Source organism: Myotis daubentonii, chromosome 4 (assembly GCF_963259705.1).
Source record: "Myotis daubentonii chromosome 4, mMyoDau2.1, whole genome shotgun sequence".
Lineage (NCBI taxonomy): Eukaryota > Metazoa > Chordata > Mammalia > Chiroptera > Vespertilionidae > Myotis > Myotis daubentonii.
Window position 1 is genome coordinate 73,189,663 of NC_081843.1, and position 8,969 is coordinate 73,198,631.

Consider the following 8,969-nt stretch of genomic DNA (forward strand, 5'->3'; position numbering starts at 1 on the left):
TTAAGGGAGCTCCTTCAACTATGAGCATCTATTATGTGTTTGCTGAGGGCTGTGGGGATATAAAACTTAGTTCTGCATTTGAAATAGAAAACCAGAGGCACATTTATGTGTGGGCTACCATATGGTGTGAGTAGATACAGTAATACAAAATTAATAGTAATTCACAAGTATTCACATACAGAGACATTTCACCAAGTAGTCAACATATATTCTCTTATATACCTATTCAGTATACCTTTGGCTTGATTCTAATGTTGTTGCTTCAACACCTTGATGACTATGGGTAGCAGAAGATTTTAAGAGCTGTGAGTAATCTAGATGTAAAACTGTCCTGTGACACCATTTCAAACTCATTGGACTCTTTCATCTTTCAAAATCACTTCCATTGCTCAAAATATACACTAATGCCTTTTAGTCTGCTAAGATGACATTTAAAGCATTGATGTAATGGTTGACATTTCAATAGGAATAAAGTGGGGTTTCAGACCAGATATGTGTCATCTTACACAACTGATATAACTGTGTATAGATAGAATTATATATATGTAATTTCTAAATGCTAGGGGAGTTTGCTATTTAAAACAATTTATGTATAGCCCTACCTGGTTTGGCTCAGTGGATAGAGCATCGGCCTGTGCACTGAAGGGTCCCGGGTTTGATTTCAGTCAAGGGCACATGCCTGGGTTGCAGGCTCCATCTCCAGTAGGGCGTGTGCAGGAGGCAGCCAATCAATGATTCTCTCTCATCATTGATGTTTTCTTCTCTCTCTCCCTTTCCCTTCTGCTCTGAAATCAATAAAATATATATTAAAAAATAAACTAAACACACAGATCTTAATTTTAAAAAATAAAACAACTTATGTATAAAGTGAAGAATGCCTCAATAATGAACCCCACTTATCCAGATGGCAGGAGTTCACAAAGCAGTGCTTATTTGTTCTCCATTATTACTGGTAGCCTATTAACCTGTAAAAGTTACTACAGCTCCCTCACAACTGAACAATACCATGGAATGACTTAATTTCTGGAAATAACTAGGATTATTTTACCAACTAATTTTCAAACATTTCAGCATATTATACTTTGTTCATAACTTTTTAATTACCACCTTTAAAAATGAGGCTTGTGAATTTAATGTGTTTTATTCCTAGTAAATGGGACTAATTCACTGAAAGAAATATAAAGAAATTTACATGCATATAAATTATTGCATAATATACTTTATAAACATAATTGTATTTAATACCACAATTATAAATTAATATATATAATTAATATATTTTAAATATAGTATAATTATGTCATATAAGTATATAAAATATTATATAAATAAAATGTAATTATATATAACATAATGTGTATATGTACATTATAAATATCTATATATTTAAAAGCTTAAGTAACCATTCAACTGTTTGACCAGTAGCTATAATGTGCACTGACCACCAGGAGCAGACACTCAATGCAGGAGCTGTCCCCTGGTGGTCAGTGCGCTTCCACAGGGGGAGTGCTGCTCAGCCAGAAGCTGGGCTCATGGCTGGCGAGCACAGCAGCGGTGGTGGGAGCCTCTCCTGCCTCTGCGACAGCACTAAGGATGTCTGTCGGCTTAGGCCCACTGTCAGTCAGATATCCCCCAAGGGTTCCTGGACTGCAAGAGGGTGCAGGCCGGGCTGAGGGACCCCCCCTGAGTGCACGAATTTCATGCACTGGGCCTCTAGTATACATATAAATTCATTTGTATTTCCTCCACTGAATTGAATATCCTATATAATAAAAGGGTAATATGCAAATAGACTGAACGGCAGAATGATGGGTCGCTACAACGTACACTGACCACCAGGGGCAGACACTCAATGCAGGAGCTCCCACAGGGGGAGCGCCACTCAGTCAGAAGCTGGGCTCACGGCTCATGGCTGGCAAGCACAGCTGCGGTGGTGGCAGTGCTAAAGATGTCCAACTGCCCCAGAGGGCTGCTGCCCCACTGCCCCCGAGGGCTCCCAGACTGCAAGAGGGCTCAGGCCAGGCTGAGGGACCCCCCTTCCCCCCCAAGTGCATGAATCTCATGCACCAGGCCTCTAGTATGTAATATATTTCGATATATAGGCATGGGCAAAAGTATGCTTACAGTTGTATAAAAATAAATAATATAATAATAAATAATAATACAAGAATAAACTGGCGTACTCACACTGTACACCTACTTTTGCTCACCTCTGTATATACATTCAAACATAGCATTTCTTTTTCTTTAAGAAAACTCTGAAATGTGTCCTTAGCCAAAATAGAGAATGCTGGATTAGTTGTATATCATATGGATGATTCCCAAGGTAGACTCAATCCCAGGAGTTTATCTAGTGCTAAAATATGTCCTGGAGAGCTCCTTAATCCCAGCTGTACATCTTATTCATCATTACCAATTGTGGAGAGCCATGTGGTCAGCTGCACATCACTCAGTGGTCAGCTGAATATCACTCAGCAGCACTTCTGGGAAAACATTTAAATCTCAGGGCTCTGCTAATGAAAAGATGTCCTAAATACAAAGCTCCACATTTTTAATTGCCATCTCATTGAAGTTTCTGGATATCTCTTGTACTCATGTGCTCAGCACAATAAGGCTCTTAGCTCCTGGTGGTTGTCACATTCCTTGGTATTGCTTGGCTTGTTGGTGAATCACTACAATTTCTGCCTCCCTCTTCTTTTAAAGAATATATTGTTATTGATTTCAGAGAGGAAGGGAGAGGGAGAGAGAGAGAGAAACATCAATGATGAGAGAGAATCATTGATTGGCTGCCTCCTCCAGGTGCCACACAGGATCAAGCCTGCAACCCAGCATGTGCCCTTGACTGGGAATTGAAACCGTTACCTCCTGGTTCATAGGTCAACGCTCAACCACTGAGCCATGCCGGCTGGGCTCTGCCTCCATCTTTACATGGCTATCTTCTCTCTGTACGTGTCTGTGTCTCTCTGTCTCCTCCTTATGACAACAGTAATTGGATTTGGGCCCATTCTAATTCAGTATGATCTCATTGTAACTTGATTGCATCTGCAAAATCCTATTTCCAAATAAGGTCACATCACAGGTGGGGTTAAGACTTCAGAATACCTTTTTGTAGGGGGAGGGGAACAATTCAACTTACAACATATGATAAGACAATGTTTAGCTTCAGGAGAAACTGCCAAACTGTCTTGCAGTTTTGTATTCATGTCAGCAGTGAACGAGAGTTTCTGTTGCTCCACACCCTTGTAAATCAGTTGCCATTGTCAGTTTTTTTTTCCTTTTCCCATTTTAGTCATTCTAACAGGTGTATAGTGATATCTCATTGTTGCTTTAATTTGCAATTCCCTAGTGACAAATGATATTGAGTCCATCTGTAGATCCTCTTGGATGAGGTGTCTATTCACATCTTTGTTCCCAGTTTTAAATTTGGTTGTTTATTCCCTTGTGGGGCCTTAAGAGTTCTTTGTATATGTTTAGATACAAGTCCTTTAATACATATGTGTTTTGCAAATATTTTTTCCAGTCTGTGGCTTATGTTTTCATTCTCTTAATAGAATTTGTTTTTTCGTTATTTAATTGTATGTATTTTTTTCCTTTGAGACTTTGTCTTTGACCCATTGATTATTTAGGAGTATGCTGTTGAATTTTCAAGTGTTTGAGAGTTTATTGTTGTCTTTCTGTTACTTATTTCTAGCTTGATTCTAGTATGGTCAAATAATATATTTTGTATGATTTTATTAAAAATTTTTGTTGTGGTTTGCTTTATGACTCAGTATATGAACTACCCTGTTAGAATGTGGTTCTGCTGTTGTTGGATATAACATTCGATAAATGTCAATTGGATCCTATTGTTTAATTTATCTAGAGCTTTGCTTATTTTATGTATAGTAATTCTATCAATTGCTGAGAGTGGGGAATAATTGTAACTATAATTTTTCTATTTATTCTTTCACTTCTATCAGTTTTTGCTTCATGTACTTTGAAGCACTGTTGTTTAGTTCACACATTTAGGATTGCGATGACTTCTTGGTGGGTTGGCCCATTTATTGTTATATGATACCCTCTTGTCTCCAGCATTTGTTTTCTTTGCTCTGAAGTCTACTTCATCTGACATTAATATACCAACTCTTACTTTTCTTTCCTGATCATTATTTGCATGGTATAGCTTTTCCATCCTTTTATCTTTAACCTGTCTATTCATTATGTTTGAAGTTTCTTGTAGACAGCATATGTTTGTTTTTCATTCACTCTGCCAATCTGTCTTTTAATTGATGTATTTAGACCATTTACATTTGGAGAAATTAGTGATTTTTGTAGGGTTTAAGTCTGTCATTTGATTGTTTTCTGTCTGATCCCTGCTAGTCATTAAATTATTCCTTTTTTTCTCTCTCTCTTTCATGTGGCTTATTTGAACATTTCTTAGAAATCTATTTTGATTTATTTAGTGTTTTTGACTATGTCACTTTGTATAGTTTTCTTAATGGTTTCTCTAGGTATTACAATATACACATATAACTTATCACAGTCTACTGGTATATGATGTTTTATCACTTTGAATGAAGTATAGAAACCTTATTTCCACTTAGGACCCTTTACCATCCTCACTTTTAAAATATAATATTCCTGTTTTTACATAAATTGATCATATCAGAAGATATTTTTTTGTTTCATGTAATTCTTTTTAATACAAAATACAGACAATAGGCTTACTATGCTAGAGGAGCAAAATGAATCGCTTTTAATCTATATCACTGCCTGATAAATTGATAGCAAATGAATAAATGAACCTGTTTCCCCACTTAAACTTCTGGACAGCACAGTACCATAGGGATATTCCACACAACTGTGCTACCTTAGCTAGACTTACAGATGGCTGAGCCCCATTGCTGAAGTTATAGATTCCATCTTCTGTCAATTCCTAGGGCAATTCCTAGGACTGTTTCCTCCCTCTTCCCTACATCATTCTCAGGACCCAACTTTAAGGGATACTAAGCCCAGGTCACCACATAGAACTTGTAACAGACAGAATTGGCAAAATGTAAATTGATCCTGTTACATTCTCTAGCTAACTTCATTTTCATTTTTTAAAAAAGGTTGAATAAATATTTAAAGAATATCTGTTTGAAAGGGCACCTAATTATTAGCGTGCCTATGGTTCTCACTTGATTTATCTCCTTCATACCAATTTAAATTTAACCTTTGCCACCGTCAGCAATTCTTCCACTCATTTTTTACTAACTCCCTGGCACATTTACTAAATTATTCTCTCTCTTTCAAAGCCCAAATCTCTTTCTCTCAGGCTTTTTACATTTTTTTTCCTAATGTAACAGGGAAATTTGAAGGTAACTGACTTGAGCTAACTCAGCATCCCATGCTCTCCCCTTGAAACTTCCTCCAGTGTCAGACAGAAAACATGTCTCTCATTTTCAATGCCAGCTCCACTGCTCAAGCTACTGATCTCAGCCTTTTAACTTGTAGGGTAATTTCTAGGATCCCATCCCTGTTCTCTCTGGCATCTTAAGGCTTTTGTTCACAAGTAGCCAATTTTACCTTCAATGTATGTAGATTTACCCTGTCATCTCCTGCAAAAACTTTATTTTGGGTCTTCTGTTCCTGTCCATTATCTTTCCTTCCTTTATCTGTGTCACATTTCTCATGATCTTACCATAGGGGTCCCTATTCCTAATACCAATTTCTTCAGTTATTCTTTGCAGTTTTTTTCTTTTTTCCTGGAGTGGGGAGTAGCTATGAGATCCCTTGCTGTTTGATTTGTAACAACCTAGTCAATGAAAAATGCTCAGTGCAAGGGTGCCAGGTAACTTTCTTCTAATGCTATGCAGCAGCATTTCTTCACTTCATTTATCACAACATTTTGCTTAATTTAATACAATTTATGGGTTCATATTGTCTATGCAACAATAGCATTCCATCTTTCATCTATGAAAATGTGAATCCATTGATATTGTATTTGGATGTTTACTCTTCTTTTTTACCTTCTCGAAACTGTATATCCCCAGGCCTTTCACTCTCACCACCTCTGGTTCTCAGGTTAATCAATCAACAGTTTTTTAAATCATTCTCCAAATTTTTATTGAATCCAGCATCCATTTATTTATCTTCAGATTCTTTCCCATAGTCATTCCATCTCTATGCCTTGCTCCTGCAGCATAGTCCATGCTCTAAATCCAATATACCCTCCAAGGTCAGCTAATGTCCTAATTTGTCCGCTAGGCTTTTGCCAAGCATTGCAGCATGTGAAAGCCTTTGTCTAAATCCACACCAGACTTGTGATCTGCTTGACAAAATGGTACCTCCCAATCATCTATAGTTACCTCAAATACGTAGGCCTTGTTTTATCAACTATGAACATGCGTTTTTATTCCCTGATAGCCTACAGCAGTGGTCGGCAAACTGCGGCTTGTGAGCCACATGCGGCTCTTTGGCCCCTTGAGTGTGGCTCTTCCACAAAATACCGACTTCTGCGCATGGGCCATGAAGTTTCAATTGCACTGTACATGTGCGTCCGCACGTGGTATTTTGTGGAAGAGCCACACTCAAGGGGCCAAAGAGCCGCATGTGGCTTGCGAGCTGCAGTTTGCCAACCATTGGCCTACAGTGTGCTGCAAATACAGAAGCTGCTTAGTGAACTTGTTTAGTGACTTAATACTACTAAAACAAGTAATAATAGCAATAGTATGGCATTGATAACTCCAGTTTGAGTGAAACTAGGATTTTTAATGAATTACGTAGAAGTCTATAGGCAGTATGACATAGTGGTGAAGAGTATAAGCCCAGACTGACTGGGTTCAAATCCTGGTTTTATCACCTATTAGCTAAGTGACCTTGACAAGTTCATTAACATCTTTATGCCTTAATTCCTTTCCTGGAAATACAGGAACGTAATAGTACCTACCACATGGAGTCATTATAAAGATCCAATGAGTTATTTTGGATACTTCAACCAATTTCTGGTATATAGAAATTGCTCCATGAATATAATCTATTATTAAATGTTCATTACACATAGAAGGATAGTATTTCAGAGCTAAAAAAAAACCCCAAAAAACCCACACCTTTGCTTTCTAAGTGAATAAGTTGAGGACTAAAGGTAAAATGATTGACACAAATTCATATAGCTAATTGGAGACTCAGCCAGGAAACCAGCTGTCCTGACTTGCACTCAGTGTTTGCTTTTTCCTTCCCAAGGATTCTATATCTAAGCATGGAATTGAATTACAGAAGTTTAGAGTTGAAAGGGCCATTCAAGGCTCTCTAGTTCAACTTCCCCAAAAGGGATCATACTACATGAGCACTGTCACAAACCTTTCATCTTTGCCCATAGCACCATTTCACAGATGCTTAATCACCCAGCTAAACAGATTCTAGTAGAACCTGCACCATGGCTCCCAAGTTAAGAAATACATGAGGGGTAGGAATAGAAGCCAAGGTCAGGTCTCCTGGGTTTAGATGACTATGACTACATGAAGTCATTTTTATTGTCCATCTTTTGAAAAATAATAGTTCTTTTGCAGGGAAAACATTGTCTGGAATACTCATTAAAAAGCTGTGATTCAGGTCATCCCACTCATACATGAATGTTTTGCAGATAGTATGCTTCCTGGCAGAAATCTGAAATGATTTTGATGAACTCTGAACGATACTCTTTAGCAGCCAGGAAAAGACACAGGGGCCAACTACCCATACCAGGCATAATTCCTGAAGGTTTCAGCTTTCTGTGTGGTTCTCTGGAACAATGTTCAACCTGGTTGTGAAATAAGCAGCACTTTGGTTTTAATTTCAATCTAGCAAATACAGATTCTCAAAAGGAATTGCAGCAATAAACGACTGCTATTAAACAAGCACAAATAAACCTGTGAGAAGGATTCTCTCATTAGATGCAACAGCATGCTATTCTCTGTCTTAATTCAATGCTAAGAGAAGGAATTTAATTTTTCTTTAAAACAAATGCAGTTGACATGTGTAACAGCAGCAGTAAGGAAGAAGGCTGAACTGAGGAATTATGTATCCACTAGGAACGTGCATCCACTTCCACCCCCCTCTACCCTACAGACAAGACTCAAGGAAGCCACATTCTCTGTGTATGATATTTAAAATGACTGATTGTAATATATGAATTCTGAACTTTATGGCTTGGAATTTTGACCTTTAAAACAGGGAAGTCCCATTATTTGAATCTGAAAGTTGGATTGCCTTCTGTTCACTGAAAACTGAAGAGAGCGTCTCCACTAGTCTCACAGTGGAGGCATCATTCCTGCTTTGTGCTTCCATAAAATTTTATTTATATCTCTAACTTTACTCATGATAATATGACTTGTTACACCTAGTTGTATATCTCCTTTGTAGACTATAAACTCCTGAGGATAGAATTCATGACTTGTTTATCTCCATATTCTCCCAGAGCCTCACAGTGTCTTGGACACAGTAGTTGCATAATAAATGTTTTGATATTTAGTTTTAATAATACATATATTAACTATCTCCCAATTACACCATATTACTAATGGACTTCCACCTTTGACATACCTTTTCCTTTCTATTTCTGAGAACTCTTGCCTTTGAAACATGACAAAAAGCTTTAGATGGATATGTTTAGACGGATATGTAAACAGTAAGGGAGTGCCTACAATTATTTGCTGAATTGTAACTTTATGTAATATTGCAGAGGTTTGTTTTGAGCTCTCAATTGTTTAAGGGGACCCACCTATCTCAGCTGGGCAGAGGTAAGGAAGAAAATTGAGAAGAATGACTGGGAGGGTATTCCAGAAAGACTACTGTGCTTTCTAGAAAAAAAGACATAGAACACAAGTCCTAACTCCAGGACCCCATAAGCATGTTAGGATCATGGCATTCTCAAGACCTATCTTCTCTTTTTAACAGTTTTCTGAGAAATTGTTAGTTGATGTTCCAGAAACATTTAGTTCATGCCCATTAGGCTCACAGACACAACTGGC

General features: G+C 37.7%; 1 long non-coding RNA gene across 1 annotated transcript in view; it reads left to right on the forward strand.

The window, feature by feature from the left end:
• Positions 1 to 8,969, forward strand: part of LOC132233480 (uncharacterized) — a 37,368-nt gene that overhangs the window by 13,430 nt on the left and 14,969 nt on the right. The gene's annotated exons all lie outside the window — the stretch shown is intronic.